This window comes from Raphanus sativus, chromosome 6 (genome assembly GCF_000801105.2).
Source record: "Raphanus sativus cultivar WK10039 chromosome 6, ASM80110v3, whole genome shotgun sequence".
Taxonomy (NCBI): Eukaryota; Viridiplantae; Streptophyta; class Magnoliopsida; order Brassicales; family Brassicaceae; genus Raphanus; species Raphanus sativus.
This window is the reverse complement of record NC_079516.1, coordinates 39,396,566-39,416,699: the sequence shown is the minus strand read 5'-3', so window position 1 is coordinate 39,416,699 and position 20,134 is coordinate 39,396,566. Positions and strand designations below refer to the sequence as shown.

The 20,134-nt window shown below is 27.2% G+C and overlaps 1 long non-coding RNA gene across 1 annotated transcript; it reads right to left on the bottom strand.

Moving 5' to 3' along the window:
• Positions 1-1,840: 1,840 nt before the first annotated feature.
• On the bottom strand, positions 1,841-2,812 carry LOC108809066 (uncharacterized). The gene is made up of 2 exons (XR_001942775.2): positions 2,612-2,812; positions 1,841-2,230 (listed from the first exon to the last, which is right to left on the bottom strand). It is a non-coding gene; the product is annotated as an uncharacterized LOC108809066 (long non-coding RNA).
• Positions 2,813-20,134: the final 17,322 nt, after the last annotated feature.

Below are 20,134 nucleotides of genomic sequence, written 5' to 3'. Positions count from 1 at the left end.
CAAAATAAAAGGGCTGAAGGTATTGGTACAACGAACACACGACCACATTATTTGTACTTATAGGGGTTATAGATTACATAAAAGGTACGTCCCAAATACATGCAGAGTCCCTTTTACTACTCTGCTGGCATTTTTTTTCATCATCTTCTTACCATGCGTTTCATCAGGAAGACTTAACAGTCGAGTAGTATGTTCTTGATTGCGAATTTTTATTTCACCGATCTCAAATGAAATAGTTTTTAGACCAAGTAGTCTTATACTCCTTCCTTGATATGGAACAAAACATTTGGAAGCTTCCAAATCATGTGTTTGTGCCTTTCGATTCGTTTGTGCTTTTCAGTTTATTTGAGACATTGTCAGTGGATCGCAGACATCGCAAACTCGTGCAATTCATCATCTAAGATGATACTATCAGCTCCATCATCTACAATACATATGCGGTAATTAAAAGTATGACATGTGTAGCCTTGCGTATCTTTTTGGTAAATAGTGCTCCTTAACTCTGGTTTATATCTCTTTTTATAGACATAATTTCTTCTCTTAATTGTTAATTGGCTACTTGCGGATGAAAGGAGTGTAAACAACTCACATGTGTATAAATGTTAGTTTGTTAATTGTCAAAATCAGTCATCTTTTTAATTTTTATTCTTATTTTAATTATTCAGAAAATTCAATTTCAATTTATACACATAACATTTAAATAATAAATTTAATTTCACAAGTCACAACCAAGGGCTAATGGAGAGAGTGTTGCACATATACACATTATTTTATATTTTTCATATATAAAATAATATAAATAAGCTAAATAATTATTAAAATTTCTAACCTATTTAGTAATTAGTTTCTTTAATTTAAAGTTGAATTTTGAATATCTTATGATTTTAACCAAGTATTAGAGTCAAGCTGTTATAATGTAATTTTACTTCTATAAACTCGGAAAATACAAAAAAAGATCAGCAAAGTCAAGACCGATTTAATTTTTCAATATTACTATGCGATATAGTGGAGCTTGTTGTAGCTACCGGTTTCAAGTAGATCGTTCTGCTTTCTGTGACAAAAGACTATCCTATTCTTGTTTTTGTAGTTTAGAAGATTGCCTTTTTAAAATAGCTAATATAGTTAGTTCATGTATCTTGTTTTTATACTTAGAATAAAGTTTCCTTTTTTGTAGTTTAGAAGATTGAATATTAGTTCATTCAAAAAGAAGAGTGAATATTAATAATACTTTGTAAAATAAATAATATAGTCAGTTCATGTTTTCAGCTCCTTTAGCAACATTAGTTAAAAAAATTATAAACATGTAGCTACAAAATTAAAATAAAACTCTCATATTTCTTGCTTTTTAAATGTAAGAAATTCAAGATCGAAGTCGATAAGTTCTAGCAAATAGATATTATATTTATAGAATAAAATTCACTTTCAAGATGTTTTGATGGTGAAAATGGTAGACATGCGATAGTCAAAATCTCCAGCTTTGCGAACAGCAGTTTTCTATTCTATGTGTGCACCATTTAGACCAATAAAAAATTTATAATGACCACCGAAGTTCAACCAAATTGATTTGCACATAATGAAGCGATCTAGTGGAGTATATAGTTTTGGTACTTAACATTTCGACCCAAAACAAAATATATTTTTAGCCGACGATCCATAAATTTAATCATTTCACTTCTAAATAATCTTGGATTCAATCAGTTTTGGCCCACGATCCATAAATTTGACATGACTTATCAAGAATCATATTATTGACTGAAGTTTTTAAAAGTTAAGAGTCGGATCGATTGAGATAGAGAGGGGTACAGAGAATTGAAAAATAAGAAGTGGGATCATCACTATCTCCATCAAATCAATATGACAGATTCAGTCACATATTCTTTTTTTGTCAACATTATATTCATTGCATAAGCCCAATGGACATATTGATTACAAGAGGAATGAAATAAAACCTAATACAATTAGTCTACAGTCCACTATCCAATCCAAAATGAAGATAGGATCTCTCTCGAAGTGAAGACATGTAGAACATCCAGCTCCGAATGCTCTGTGGACATTGATGGGCTGTCCAGTATCGTGTTGTGAGTGGTAGAGTGAAAGGTAACAAGGAAAATATATTGCCAGTCTAGAACCGCCTTTTCTGTCTTGAATCTTCAGATTCCGATATTAACTAACCTCTCGAAAGTCCAATTGTTGTCTCCTTCCTCCTAAATCTTCATTGAATCCAACAAACCTATCATCAGTTTGCCAAGATTAATGAGTGCACCAAGATCTTCAAATGATTTGGAACATATTATTGACAGAACACTTCCTATAATGGAAGCTCCATCTTATCCGAATCTGCCATAAATCATTGAAGTTAACTTGTAAAAACTTGATTTAACTATCCATCAAACACTTGATACTTTGCAAACACTTGAGGCAAAAATTAACTCCTTTTAGAATAGTAAATCAAGGATATCCCAACAATAAGAGAGAGAGTCTCTTGCATTCATAAAGGATGAGTGAAATCTGATTTTTCAGAAATCATAGGTTGAAGTACAGAGGAGAAGGGGAGAATAAAACAAAAACTATACAACAAAAGTATCACCAAGCGAAAGTACAATCCGCTAACCGGAAGCTTGAAATCGTTCTGGAGATCGAATATATACTACAAGACAAACAAAAAATAAAAGAAGGGGTGGCGACTGGCGACCGACAGCGATGAGTTCGCCGGCCACCTGAAAACTAGAAGTTTGTTTGAAGGTTCTAGTGAGAGTTTGAGAAAATAAAACTAAAGAGAGAAAAGCTGACTCGTGAGAATTATTGACACTCAAAAGCGGACCTACGTTAACTAATAGTAGGTCAGCTGCCACAAGTTAAATATAATTTTAACTGTTTTGTGATAATGAATGGATTATTGTGTAGGTCATTCGGTTAGCATTCTCTTCATCTGACCAATGTAACCAGGGTTCGACATGTAATGCTCCTTTTTCTTCTGATTTTTTCTTAAATTAATTTTCACTCTGGGCCAAAGCCCAACTGTTGACACCCCTTAAATTTAGGGTTGGGTCTGCCACCTTTGACACTCACATAATCATTAGGTACGTTCCTTTATTTCTTAACTTTTTTTTTTCTTAACTTGAACATACTAGTGGGAATTATTGACAGTCACATCCTCGTTAGGTACGCTAATTGGAACAAGATTTTAAATTTAAAAGGTTTAAAACGGTTTAAAACGATCATGTCCTAAATAACATTTTAGTACCACTTATAAATTACTTAATCCTAACTTTTAGCATTTATTATATCTATCTTATTAAAACAGAAACATTACAACTTATCTATAGGTGGATTTTTAAGTTGGACATCACATTATTATTAATAACCTAACTTTTCATTTAAATATTTCCTAAAATAGTTCAATATAGCATGTTTTACATTTCACACATCGTAACATTTACACCCATATATCTTATTATAATTTGACCCATATATCTTATTATATCTATCTTACTATAAGTTTTACGTAAAACGACACAACCGACCTGACATGGTCCTGAGAGTCATTATAGCGAGTCCGACAATATATAGTTTTATAACAAACTCAATACTAAGTTGGTGTTAGTAAAGATAACTTGGGCACTGTATAGTTTATCTTTACTAATAACATATAACTTATTATAATTTTTACGTTTTAAGTTTTACATTTATCTATCTTATTATACGTTACACATTAGACATCTATTAGACAAAACATTTATTTCTATTTTTATTATATGTTAGCAACGACACTGTATAATAATAAACATTTGATTTTCTAATTTGTAATAAATCCAAAGTGCTTTTTTAAATTGAATATATTTCCGTATACTCTTATTGAATAACAAAAATATCAATCTATAGTAACAAAAATATCGATTTTAGAAAAACCTTTTCCTCAAGTTGAGTTTTCTATCCCTAAATCTCTGTTACAATCAAATATCAAATATAGATATTTAAAAATATTGGTCATAATCAAATATGTAAAACCCCTTCTCCAAGTTTTTTCTATTATTTAAAGATTATGGTTTCAATAAAATCGGGATCAATTTATAGTTACAAAATATAATTTTTTTTCTCCAAGTTGATTCTTCTGCTATAAAATCTATGTTACAATCACATATGGAGATTAAAAAATCTCGGTCAAAATCAAATATGGAAAACCACTTCTCCAAGTTTATTTTTCTATACCTAAAATCGATATTTCAACTAAATCGCAATATTTTGTATTTATTAAACCTAATTTTTTTAATCCCACTAAAATATGTTCATAAATAGTAGTCTTCGTATTCATCATTCCACATTCACAAAAAACTCCCAAAAATCACAATGTCGAAACCAAGAACTCCAGTTCTAATTAATGGTGTAAAACCTCTCAGAGCCAATTGGAGAATTCGAGTTAAAGTACTTCATTGTTGGAAACAAAACACACCTTATGGAGGAGACACATTAGAGTGCATCCTTACTGATGAAACTGTAAATATTGTTTATAGTTTGTGTTTATAAACCATTTTCTATTACTGATCTAATGCATTTTTTCTGCTTTGTAGGGAGTGAAGACAGGAAATAAAAACACTTACGAACGAACATCTAAAACCTCAAAGACAATGTATTAAGAAATATAGTTTTGTTTTCTTTACCGATCATGTCGTTTCTTCAAAGCTAATGGATTCTCTTTCACAAGCTTTTTCACCGTCACCAACCATCATCACCAGCTTTTTCACTGTTAACACGTTTATCTACCTTCAGAAAATTTTGAATACATGCAGTTCCAATCAAATAAAATCACTCAGCAAGACTAAGGGGGGTGTATTCAATTTAACATTTGATGTGATTTGATTTTTAATGAAGTTTCAGATGATTTCAATAAGTTGCAGAGATTTAGGTGATTTTTGTCAAACTACTTTAGAATATCACCTAAAACTATGAGATTTGAGTTTTAATATTTTTAACTAAGAAACTTCACCCAAACACCTTAAAATCACCTGAAAAATTTAAAACTCGACAACTTAAAATATTTTCAATAACAGTAGATTTCAAAGTACTTTACGAAATATCAAGTTCAATAACAGTGGATTTTAAATGAGTTTTTGAAATTCATGTTTGAATAATAATGAAATTGTCAATTTAATACAAATCACCTAAAAGTCTCAATACAATACACCCCCTAAGTATTATACAACTCAAAACTATATAATTTAAAATAATTTACATCGTAGATTAAAATTTCGTGAAGCAAACAATAAACCCGCCCGCCCGGGCGGGTCATGATCTAGTTTTTGTTAAATTAAACAACCAAAACATACCTAAATCAATTTTCAAACTAATCAGTGCTAAAACATAGACTTAAAATATATATAATAAACATGAAAAATAATTATTGATATATTGATTAAGGGCATGACTGGTTGAACAGCAGTGGTAAAAATATTAACATATTATAATATCGTAAAAATATAAAAATACTATTGTGATAAATATAATAATTATTAATATAATATAATTAATAATAATATGCTTATTTATTTAATTTTTAATTTAGATGAAAGTTATAATTTCAATAATTTGTTTTTGAAGATTTATACTAAAAATTTAAACGAATATTTGTTTATATATGTACATATGTTAATGTTTAAAATTTATAATGAATATTCTTAGTTTAAAGATTTTATAAAATAAATTATGATATTGTTTGTGAATTTAAATTAAGATATATATATATATATTTAAAAAAAAAATTTTAAAAAATATTTTTATATTTATTTATTCAACCGCAACCGTGAACGCTAGCGAGAATCAGCTTCTGATTTTAACCAGTTCAGAGCGGGTTGAAGCAATTTATAACGTTTTTATGATTGTTGTTAAACGCCAACAACTGTTACCAACCGAAAAAACTGTGTTTGCGGATGGTAACAGAAAAACATGTCAGATCCTAAGTAAACAACCATGAAAAATGTATATATATATATATATATTATATATATATATAATATATATATATTATTTTACATATATTTTCTTATAAATAATAGCCAATGTAAATTCAATATAATAAATGTTGAAAAGTATAAATATATAACTCCATATTTTAAATAGTGTATAAAAAATTGATTATATATTATCATAAATTTTTTATCTATAAAAAATAAAAGTATATTTACATGGATGCACGGGTTATATTTAAAAATGTGAGTAATACAAGATTTAAAAAATAAATAAATTCCCTCGATATAAACTATAAAATTGTTGTGTTTAGAAATATCATGTTAAAAACTATTTAATATAGGTATATTTTAAAAATATAAAGTATCACTTATACAAATTAAATACTTATTAAAAAGTAGAAACAAATATCTGCGCAGTTTAGCTGATGAAGCTCTAGTTCTTTTGATATGAAACATGTACTCAAGTATTATCAAGTATTATCAATGATGTAAATTATTAATACGTTCTTGGAAGGACATAAACAAAGTAGAAACAAACAATGTCGTATGCTATATACTTCCCATTTACCTCACCGTTAGACTCTTTAATTGCCTCCCACACGGTTTCTTACTTCTTCTCTTCCTTCAACAGGAATTTATTTACTCAAAAACTCTAATCTGATATGGAATGTTTGCTTTGTATCTACCTGAACTCTGAAATTACAAATCCAATACTGAAAAAGCATTTGTATATAAAGAGAAAAAAATGTTTAGCTTACTAGTAAAACAATGGGAGAGAGCAGGTAATGTTATCTTTGCTATGTTAAGATGTTTAAAACCAGTGGTGCCTTGGTGGGTTTTGGCCTGAATGAGATTTCAGACGATAGATAAGCTGAATATGTAAAATCTCATGGGGTGTCTTCCTCTAGATTATTTGAGCTTCAAAGATGCCTTCAAACCGTTTCCAAGACTGATTAATCGATGATTAATTACTTGAAGGAGATTAAAAGCTTATATGATTAGCTTAGCTTAGCTGGAAGTCCGGTCACTAAAAAAATGAAGTTATTTTGTACCCTTCAAGGCTTACAAGTCCGGTCAGCGAGGATGAACCCTTCAAGACAAGCATAGAAACATTGCCGTGCCTAGCCATTTGGGGTTATGGCCAAATGTTTTTTTCATTCTTCAATATTAAACATTTTAAAGTTCGAAAAAAATATTAAATCTTTTTACTATATATACTAGTAAATATTTATATATACCATTTATAACCTATACAAAATCCTCGTGCTATCTCTTAAAAATAATACAAACTATAAATTTGTCTCAACAGAAAAGACTTAATAAAAGTATTTAACGTTTTAAAATAATGTATGAAATTTTTGTAAATATTATCTATTGGTGTATTTTTTGATTATAAAATTAAAAAGTGAAGTTAAAAATTATGAATACAATATTATAGATAAACCATTTAAGTAAAGAAAATGACACTAAATATGAAAATAATGAAGATTTAAAGTTGAATAAAACAGTTTTATCAATATAGGTGGAGATTAAAAATTTTGAAGGTTAAAATAGCAGGACGTGTAAAAATAGACTATCTAACAACTAGAGCATAAAATTATAGCAAATTATTTTGTTTTATTTGAAACAAAGAAGAAAATTTTGTAAAAAATCCGACCAACTAAATTAGAGATTCCATCTTTGGGTCCTAATATATAGGATGTAGATTAGGGGCTTAAAGGCTGCCGTCTCTTTTATTACATAGTGAGGCATGGCTCAGCATAGAAAACCTGGCGATTTTGAAGATGTTATTAAGCAAACCTTGTCCGCAATTTTTCTCTCACAAACGTAAGTAGCCCCTAGGAACAACATTGGATCCTTCCTTTTGTCCACTAAACTGAATAGCAGCATATAGATCTCAGTAAAGCTACTAGTTAGGTAAAGGAATCTTCTCTTATTTCTCAAATGACGTTCGGTCAAAAATGACGGGTTTGAGACACCCAATTATTAATTTCTGATGCGATAATAAGAAACCACCTTTTTGTGTTTCTTATGCTAAGTTTTTTTTACCAATTTCTATTTTGACATACAACAAAAATGACAAGAAATTTTTACAAAAAAAAAATGACAAGAAACGGAAATACTGAATTAAAACTAAGACAGCAGTAGAGAGAACTAAAGACACACCGGACATTTAAACCCTGAACTAGCAAATGTCAATTGCAAAACAAAATATAAAATGAAAAGAGAAGATAGCATAAAAGAACTAAACACAGTTGTTGTGCAAGGGAAGACTTCTGTTAAAACATGAACCGGACTTGGTAGAAAGCGACATTTCGAATGACAAACTCAAAAGGGTAGTCATCAGTCCACACAAAACTCCAAACTGAAAAGACATCACACAGAACGACACATCTGATGAAGCTGACTAGAAAGCAGTAGAGAAAGACAACAAACTAAAAAGGTAACCCGGTCCTAACTGACCGACCTACTCAAACAGCACGCTCCCTCACCGCCACATCGCCGAAGTGGAACAACGAGTTGGCTCTCACATCGCAAACCCTTATTTCACCGTCGATGTGGCTCGCCACTCCCTTTATGACGAAATGCCCAAAACACTGAAACCCACAAAGACAATCAGGCTGAGATGCTGACACACCACCAACCTCAAGAAAAAAGGAGCTGATGCTGATCCACCATGGTGAACCAAACGGCTAACAAACGGTGTTGGGATGAAAGACTCCTACGCGAGAAACAACCGAGAGTGCCCCAACTCCCCACAACAACTAGGAAGAAAGAGGATCTCGACACACACGCCATCCTTGAGAACCAAGGGGAGGTATTTCTGCCATCACACAGATTTGAAGCCCATGGTACAAAAGGCAACTCACTCTGACGAAGGAGACCAAAGAAGTTAACACCGCCTACTCGAGAAGCAGTCTCCGGAGCCGAAAGGGAAAACCAGACCGAGCCACTTCCAACCCACAAACTCAATTCCATCCACCAAGGCTTCACTGCAACTTCAAGAGGCCACCAAAACCACTCTTTTGATCGTTGTATCTATTTCATGATTTTCCATTAAAAATGTTGGGTAACATAGAAAGGTTTAACCGGGGCTTCTAGCTCAGTTGGTAAAGGGTTCACAGCTGTGAGTTCCGCCACCTGGGTTCGAATCTCGGCCACTGGGGAATTAACATTTCGGCATCGCCAGGGACAGAGGACCGACATGTGGCAACACGTGACTAGTCTGGACCACTTCGGTAGGGCCAGGATACCTCTGTATAATTCAAAAAAAAAAAACATAGAAAGGTTTATTGGTTTTTTTTGAAACTAAAAAGGTTTATTGGTTGTAATTGGTAGGTGTTCTAAATAGCTAAAGTTTAATTTAGAATCATAATATATCAATTATTAAGCTTTGTTTTCTTTAATAAATCTGGAAAAAATCTCTATAAAATTAAAATATAGCTATAGAGAAATTTATTTTCACAGCAAAAAAATAGCATTTTAGAAAGTTACAACAAAAATATAAAACAAATAGACCTACACCTTAAATTATACAGCAAGAACATAAAGTTATACTTCATTTCAATCGGTCCCAAGATAACAGTAACACAAAAGTTATTCCAACCATTTTTATTGTTAAAAATATAAAAGTTTTGTAATTAAATCCATTAGTTATTTTATTATATAGTTTTTCAATATCTATCAAGGAAGAACACTTAATCAGTTTAAATGTTTTAAATTTTTACAACTTAGTAATTATAATTAGTTAAAAAAAATTAAAATGTATAAAATCTATCTGCACGCAGTACAAATGTACAAAAAAAACATTGATTTCTCGAGAAATAAAGTATTACTAGATTTTGACCCGCACGCCCGTGCGGGTATATATTTCAAAAATATATTGTTGTTAATTTATTTTTCATGTCAATATCAAAGTTAGATAAAAAAATTCAAATCTGAAGAACCGAACCGATCACGATCCGAAATAGTAATACCAAACCCGAACAAAAATTGATTAAATATCCAACTTATTCAAAATTTTGATATTTAGACAACCGAAATCATAACCAATTCAAACCAAAGTATTTTGGATATCAAAATGTATCCGAAAAAGATTTATACACTTATATATATATATATATTAATTATTTTTAGTTTTAATGTATATAAAAGCATCCAGAATATATATGATCTTTTAGGTTGGTTTAAATACTTGAAAATATATAAAATAGTCAAATGTAAATATCTAACATAGTGGAAATACACTCAAAACACCAAAAATATTTAAAATAATTTTTATTTGATCCAAAATTTAAACCAAACCAATTTATATGTTAAGTTTAGGTATTTTGACATATGTTATTTAGATTTATATACAATATATTATTTTATTTATAGTTTTTAAGAAATTAAAAATATATAATGAATTTAAAAAATAATTTAAATGGGTTATTTGAACCCGAACTGAACCCGCAAAGATCCGAATATAATTCGAACTAAAATTTAGAAATATCTGAATGTGGCTGAAATCTTTGACCACGGAAACCCAAAATCCAAACAGATTCGAAACAAACCCGAATGGATACCTGAACGCCCAGCCCTAGTCATAATTCGAACTGAAATTTAGAAATATATGAATGAGAATGAAATCTTTTGACCTCGGAAACCTGAAACCCAAAGAGATCTGAAACGAACCGGAATGGATACCTAACGCCCAGTCCTAGTCACTATTATGTATCATATATATGTCATCATATAATTAATTGTATTGATCCGTCATATAAATAATCATATAATTAATAGTATTTTATATGTACCTTTTTATAAATAATCACATATATTATTTTCTTAAAGTTTAATGTGAAATATAAAAACTATAATTTAAGTTGGTATATGAAATTAATCTTTTTGTTGTATTTTTTATATATATTGAAAACATCTTTTAATAATGGTTATTCGAAAATATTTTAGTAAAAATATTCTTTTGAATATATACATATTTTAAATAAATTTTTGATATAAATCAACTTTAAATTATTATTATGATTTTAAATATGTATATGAAATTTAAATTTTATTTTATGATTATTTTAGACAAAACAATGTTTTTAGGTAATTAGATTAGTCCATTTTATATATTTTAAAACTGATATAATGGATTTCCAATTTTTATTAATAACATAAGCCATTACTTTTTTTCTTACTTTTATGATTTTTTTTTTGAAAATTGAACACTTGAAATTTTTATATTTGACTAAACTAAATAAGGTAATAATACAGTTTTTAAATTGTTTTATATTATATAGTATTTATATTTCAGTTTGTGTTTTTATTTTCACCATATAGAATTGTAAATATAGTGATATAATTGTAAATAAAAAGAAATATAGAAAGAGTGTTGTTTAATTTATTATAAAACAATGGCTAAATGTTTAAATAAAAAGAAGTATTAAATATGTTATTCATGTTTCTAAACAATTCTCATTTGTTATTAATTTATTAAAAATACAATGAACAAATGTGTAAATAAAAGAAAATATTTATCTCTAATATCGATGTTTCCAAACATATCTCATTTATTATAGTATCTTTGTTTCCAAACAATCCAATTGTGTACTTAATAATATAGATACATCAGCAACATAAAGATTAATATAAATTTAACATAAATTTAATTATACAAAATTTGGATTTGTTTATATTATTTCCAATAAATATCGGTCATATAATTTACCGTATACGAAAAAATAATATTCTATATAATTAAGCACATTGTTATTTCTCAAAATGTTATATTAGTACACACATTGTAAATCATGTATAACATAAGCACAATCAAAGATAAAAATGAAAATTGACTTCCGCTCGGTCGAACGGGTCAAAAATCTAGCTGTAGTATTTAAAGAAAAAAAATTGTTAGGTGTGATTCAGAATTTTTTTTTGTAACTGGTGATTCAGAATATTTGATAGTAGAATATACAGTTTTGAATTATTAAATACACATTCCTTGTGTTTATTTAAATGATCATAGAAAAAGGAAAATCTTGCTTGTAAAGATTAATATGTCGATTTGGTTATTTAATGATTTCCTTTCTGTTATGATGAGTGCGATTAAATAGGAAAAACTTTGGAATGTTGTATAGGAATAATTGAATTTTAGTCCTATGTGATTAGCAAGTTTAAATTTTCAAGATTAGCTTAACGTGATTTGTAAGTTATGATTTTAAGAATATACCAATTTTTTAGTTTATGATTTTCTTTTTTGTTATGATGAGAGTGCGATAAAATAGAAAAAAATTAATAGTTCTACATGATTAGCAAGATTAGATTTTATTCGCTTGACCAATTGTATCGCCGTGGTTTGATTTATGTTGTGGTAGTAGGTAACGTTTAAGAATATTAAAAAATCTTATTAGTTAACTAAATACGTAGTTTATTTTTTAATATAACATTTTCCATGATTACAAAAATACGTTGTTACAAACTATACAATTGATCATAAAAAGATCAGATTAAACACAAAATACATACATTTTTTCCATGATTAAAAAATACATTGTTACAAACTATACAATTGATCATAAAAAGATCATATTAAACACAAAATACATACATCAAATCAATGGTTTATATGAACAAAAGTTCCTTGCATGGCGAAGAATGTTTATTTGAATGTATAAATTTGAAAGCATTATATATTTTGCATCGAATTATGTTGTTAAGTAGCACATGTGGTTAATAAATATTTATATGGTTTTAATTTGCAGAGAAAGATAGACCGATGATGCTGGAGACAATGAAAGGACAGTTTCGAATTTCTGTTTGGTTAGTGTTATTAAATGTTAAGTGGCGTGAACTTTTTTGCTGGTTAGGTATTAATTAAAACTACAGTTTATTAACTCAATGGCATAAGTTGGTAATTTTTGAGAAAAACTAAGGGTTATTTCTTTTTTGTACTTCAGTTTTAATAGATTAGATATAAATTTTAATGGGTTCAGTTAGATTTCAGCCCAATATTGTTCATGCATGCAAATTTTAGGATGGTCGCTTGTATTTTTGATATAATTGGATTATAACTTCAACGTTGTTAAAAGACAGCAGATTTAGAACATCTCCAAAAAAGACATTCTATTTAGAAGATTTAAATTATTTTTTTCCAAAATTAAAGCTTCAAACTTATCAAAAAATTATATTTTATATTATAATATTTTTAATACTTAATTTAAATTCATAAAACTTTATTAATAAATAGAAAATATATAAAAATATTATAGAAATATTAATTAACAAAATGATACAGTAAAATATATAATTTTACATAGAAATACATGATTAAAGATCAAACTACAAATAAAATATTACATTATTCTATAAAACTATTTTCGTAATACTTCCATATATGATCAATTAATGCATTTGTTAAGTTTATTTTCTAATATTGTTGTATTCTAAATCTAGTTTTGAAAAAACCTTATTTTAAAGTTCTATTTAATTTTATTTGTAAAAATTAAAATTATAAAAACAAATTTGAAATATTTATAAGTTATAAAATTTTGAAGGATTAAAAAGATTAAAGGGAAATATTTAAGAATCATAAATATAATATGTAAATGTAAGGACCAAAATGCAATGAAAAGTATGAAACTTCAAATTTGAAGTTTTGAGTAGTGACGCTCTATATTTAGAGCTTTTTGGAGAGAGAAAAACTTCATATTTGAAGTTATATAGTGTCTTTTGCAGATGCTCTTAGAATCAATTTTAAAGTTTGGAGACTATAAGAATTTAATAAAAATCTTAATAGTTTGTTATTCTCTCCATTTCACAAAGAATGTTAATTAGACATTTTTCACACATATTAAAAAATTAATTGAAATACATTTATATTTTCATTAATATTATTTATAAAACCAATGCATTTTGCAATTAATATTTAGTTGAAGTAAATATAAATTGCATTGAAATTATAAAATGACATTTTTATGCGACATGAAAAGAATAGTAAAGTAACACTTAGTATAAACAGAAATACTAATATGTTTATATGTCAGTGTCTCTCTGTTTAACAACATATCCTAGCAAGGATAGAAAACTATTGCTTCTTTAATTGCTTTACTAGATAGTGGCTGAACCTTTTTGTAGGAAAAGGAATTTTAAAGCTGGCTAAATAGTGTATTTTTGAATCCTAAGGGACCTTGTCACGCCTCAAATAATGTTTGCATTTTAAATCCTTTTTGTAGGAAAAGGAATTTTAAAGCTGGCTAAATAGTGTATTTTTGAATCCTAAGGGACCTTGTCACGCCTCAAATAATGTTTGCATTTTAAATCTCAAATTTTTATGAAGTCAAACACTAGATTTTGATGGATATATATTGCACTACAAAGTTCCCTTAACCTCCTAAAATATCAAATTCAAAAGTAGAAAAGATAACCAATACATATTTTATGACAATTAAAGATGATAATTAATTATTGTTCAAAATGTGTTATCTGTTTCAAATAATATAGAACCGGTAAAAGAAAAAATATAGAACCGTCCTGATGAAATAATTTTAACGCCACGGTCCACGGGTGATGCGTTTTAACACTTCAAACTAGATTTTGACCCGCCCTTAGAAAGGCGGGTATATTTTTTGTTTTACATTTTTTATAAATTTAATTTTTATATTTATGTTTTTATTTACATTTTTTTTTCATTATATAATATCAATATACTAAAACAGGAATATGACCTTTTGATATATGCATGGTCAAATTATTTTACGATAATTATTAAAACCTCTTATTAATTATTTAAAAGGAATATTATACAAAGAAAAATATAAATATGATTAAAAATATAAATATAAAAATTAAAATTTTAAAATATGTAAAACAAAAAAATATACCAGCTCTTTTAAAGGCAATCCGAATCTAATCAATACTATTAAAATAGAAACATAACATAGTGATATATGTATGGTCAAACTATTTAATACAATGATTAAAACCTCCTATTAATTATTTAAGAGAAATGTTATACAATGAAAAACACAAATATGAATAAAACATATAAATATAAAAATTAAATTTCTAAAAGAATATAAAACTAAAAAATATAAAAGGGCGGGTCCAAATGTAGAAATCTATTTAAAACCCGTTAAACTAAAATCTGTAGAATATCGGATCATGATCATAATTTTTAATTTTAATATTAGTTGTTTAGTTTTAGTTTTAATTTTATTTTTTAAAGAAACATAATTTTTATGTTTGTGTGTTTGTATAATCATATTTTGTATGATATGAATTTAATAAAATAGATAAATTTTGTAAGTATATACATGTATCATATGGTAAGGTTTGGTCCTTTTGTCAATATTCAGTCCAAATTATTTATTTTTTTATTTGAACATAAAAACAGGAACATAGGGAAGTTACGAACGGTTAACAATATTCGAAGCCCAAACTATCGTTTCATATGCCGAGGGAAGTTACGAACGGTTAACAATGCTGTAGATATAATTATATTATATTTTATGCAGTTATTTTTAAGTTAGACTCGACTTTTTATTAATTGGTCATATAGGAGAATTAATAGAATAGATACATTTAAAATATACTTTTGAATCGAATAACCTATTTAAAACCCGTTAAACTAAATGAGGTTTAAAATTTTATAAAATTGAAAATAAAAATTTTCAAATAGTTTCAAAAAGTATTTTCAAATTTCAAAAAAAAAACAATTCGAAAAAGTTTGAAATTTTCTTTTTAATAAGTTTGAATTTGAGAACATATAATCTGAAACTATAAAAAAATAATTTTAAATTTATTATTTGTATTTATATATCTAGAGTATAAGAGTCTTTTACCTATTAAATAAAATATTTTGGCCATTTTTTCTTATGATCTTTTTGTAACAAAAACTTAAAAATGTTATATTTAGGAAAATTGCCCAATTTAAAATTATATAAATTATTTGATATTTTATTCAAACAGTCCGATTTAAAAAGTTGGTATAATTATTTATTTATTTATTTGTAAACATAGTTATTGATACTATGAATATAAATGTCACTGATTGTTATTGATAATATATGAATAGTTGCTGTCAATGTTCGTAGTCTAATATTCTTTCTATTCTTAGATATAAAGTTATTGTGTACGTGATATTTTTCTACTCTTATGCATCCCGAAATTATAGGAAGTAAAGGGGAAGGGAGGTTACAAATATCCTTATGCATTCCGATATTTGTTAATTAGTGGCAGTTAATTATTTGAAAATGTGGGCTATAAATAAGTGGACACAACTTTTATCAATTGGTCATGCTGGAAAATTAATAGAATAGATATTTAAATAGTTATTAGTTTTAATATTATTTTATTTTGATTATATATCGTAACTCTAAATTGTTATAGAAAATGTTTAAATTATATTTTTAATTTAAAAATAAAATATAAATAATTTAAATTTTAAAAGTTTACTAAACTTTTAAACAATACTTTTTAATATTGATATATTTTAATTTATTTTATTAAATTAGAAAAATGACCAATTGATATAGGTTTGTTCCACCTATTTTAATAAAGTTAAAACCTTTTACTAATCATTTAAAAAAAAATTACACAAAGATGATTACAAAGAAAAACACAAATATGAATAAAAATACAAATATAAAAATTAAATTTCTATCACAAATGTAAAACAAAAAGTATATCCGCTCTTTGAAAAGCGGGCCAGAATCTAAATTCTATATAATATTCTATAGAGTCAAAAATATATCCGCTCTTTAAATTAAATTACTTACATAGTTGATCATGGTTAATCTAATAACTCAATGACCCAAAAGTAATCAAATTCAACATCTAGACTGTGTTTAAAAACATTAATTAAACCATAGTTCCTTTCCATTAATTTGTATAGTGAAAATAATATTTATTAAAGTATAGTATCAATATTATTGTTTTAAAATGATATAATTTTTATTTATTGGACTTCGTAAGGTAGTTGACAGTTTGTAGTATGGAAAGTAGTGAATCGGTAATATTTTGAAATTAATGGGTGGCTTTATAAAATGTACATACATCTTAGAAATAGTTACATAATTATTTTATTAGTAAGAATATTTACTGGAAGTGAATTTATCTGATGGATCAGAGAAAATAAAAAATATTCACCTAACATTTATAACCATGTATTACGTAAGGATCCGAAAATCTTGGAACAAAGGTGGAAGTTAAAAAGCTATTTCATTAGAGTGGTTACACTTATTTACATAATTGTGTAGATGCATTATATTTTAAGTTGAACATAACCCCATATCAATTGGACATGTGAAGAAATAATAGTATTGATACTTAACGAAGCTTGTAAATCAAAATCACGTAACAATGTAGCATGTAGATAGATATATACTAACAGGTCAAAGTCAACAAATAACGCGATCTAACTGCATTAAATGTGTTGTAGACTAATAGTTATTATGATGATCAGAACACATCAAAGTGAAAACTTTGATCATATAACTAGACGACAAAAGCAACCCTAACTTCAAAATTGCCGTAATTGTTTAATCTTCTTTCCTTGTTGTTTATCGACAAATATGGAAATTACTTTTTGAGCGGAGATCTTTGGACCAGAATCGGGACGGTAACTCCTCCACTGTCCTCGCTTAAGGACAAATGCAGTGGATCTTTCAACTTATTTTTAATTATTATTGCAAGCAAAACAACTCATTCACTTTCTACTAAATTTGAATTTGCAATGTACAGTATTAATGTTTTTAAAATTACTGATACTATGTTTTATGAAAACTTGAACTTGGATGATGATGCCACAAGAGCAAGAACAACACATTACCCCTTTAAAATTACATGTTCTATTTGTTAACTGTAGAACTTAGTTAATTTTGTGAAATACTAATTAATATATTTTGTAACAAGTTTTGCTTTTAATATCGTATTTTTTATATTTGAAATCAACATTTAGATATTTTAATTTTCAAACCAAATATTGTTTGAATCAGCACAATATAAGAATACAGATATAGCGAAATCATCGATATAAATTTCTATTTTTAACTGTCCATTTTATTAAATCAAGTTTTGTTCAAGTAAAATATTTTTCCAAACAATATTTTTATCTGATCGTGATGATCTATATGAAAAAATAACGTTCTCTCCTTTGCTAATAAATTTAGGGACCATAAATTTATCTAGCCATTCTTATTTCGGAAAAATAGAAAATAGGGTCACACTCTTAAAGTCATTGTGTAAACTTCGAAATGCACCAATCTCTGAAATAAATGCTGGCTAGTAAGATACAAAACTACTACATCTAGTAATTTCTTTAGATTTCTTTTTATTACCATTTAAATTTGAATGAGTTAGAGATTTTCGAGAGTAACTTTAAAACTTCAAATATAAGGTTTGTCTATGTTTTATTTTCTTTTCTCTTTAATATTAAGAATGCCAGTTTACAAAAAAAAACTTCAAATATAATCTTTTGGACTTGTCTATGTTTTATTTATTTTCTCTTTAATATTAAGAATGCCAGTTTAAAAAAAAACTTTAAATATAAGGTTTTATGTACTCCAAGAGCAACTTCAAAACCTCAAACTATAAGGTTTTGTATAGTGAAACTTTATATTTGAGGTTTTACTGTAGAAAACCTTATATTTGAGGGGAAATTTTCAAAAATACCACTTTTAAGGTACCACTATTCATCTTTACCACCACTAAATACACATTTTCAAAAATACCTTATTTATTAAAAGGTTAAAGGTTCTTATATCTTTGTTTTTATATGCTTTTCAAAATTCTAATTATAAACTCTAAATCCTAAACCTCCAACTCTAAACCCTAAACCCTAAACCCTAAATCCTCAACAATAAACCCTAAACCCTAAACTATATACCCTAAATTCAATACTCAAAACCTTAAACACTAAAACCTCAATTATAAACCTTAAATCATCAATTATAAACCTTAAATCTTCAACTCTAAACCCTAAACTATATACCCTAAACCCTAAAACATCAAATCTAAACCCTAAATCTTAAACCTTCAAATCTAAACTCTTCATTGAAAGTGGTGGTAAAAGTGGTTAGTGTAAACATGAAAAGTGGTACTATGAAAATGATATTTTTGGTAATTTCTCTTTGAGGTTTCATATTTTTTTGGTCCTTGTATTCTTATGTCTTTTAAATAGTTTTGATAACTTTTTTGTTTATCATTTAGTCCATATAATTTTATTTCTTATATATATTTTATATATGTTTTTATAAATTCAACTTTTGCATATAACTTTAAATGAATAAATAAGTTTTAAATGAAAACAAAAGCAAAAATTTCTTTTCAGTGGAATAGTTTTTGGGGAATTTTCAAAAATACCACTTTCAAGGTACCATTATTCATCTTTACCACCACTAAAGACATATTTTCAAAAATACATTATTTATTAAAATGGTAAAAACTCTTATATCTTTGTTTTTATATGCTTTCCAAAATTCTAATCCCAAATTCTAAATCATAAACCTCCAATTCTAAACCCTAAACCCAAAATCTTCAACTCTAAACCCTAAACCCTAAACTATATACCCTAAATTCAATATCCTAAACCCTAAAGTCTAAACTATAAACCCTAAATCCTCAACTCTAAACCCTAAACTATATACCTTAAACCCTAAAACATCAAATCTTAAACCTAAATCCTAAACCTTCAAATCTAAACCCTTCATTAAAAGTAGTGGTAAAAGTGGTTAGTGTAAACATGAAAAGTGGTACTATGAAAATGGTATTTTTGGCAATTTCTCATAGTTTATTACATAAATAATAATGATGAATAATTATATTTTCTTAGAAAAATGATTTCGTTTGCAATAATTAGGGCTGGGCGTTCGGGTACCCATTCGGGTTTCGGTTCAGTCCATTCGGATTTCGGGTTTTCGGGGTCAAAGATTTCAGCCCCATTCAGATATTTCTAAATTTCGGTTCGGGTTCAGATCTTTGCGGGTTCGGTTTGTGTTCGGATAACCCATTTAAAATGTTTTTAAAATTTCAAAATTCATTATATACTTTAAATTTTCAAAATCTATAAGAAAGATAATATATTACATATAAATTTTCATCACATATATGTCAAAATACCTTAATTTAACATATAAATTGGTTTTTTTGAATATTTGGATAAAGAATCAACAGATATTTATGTATTT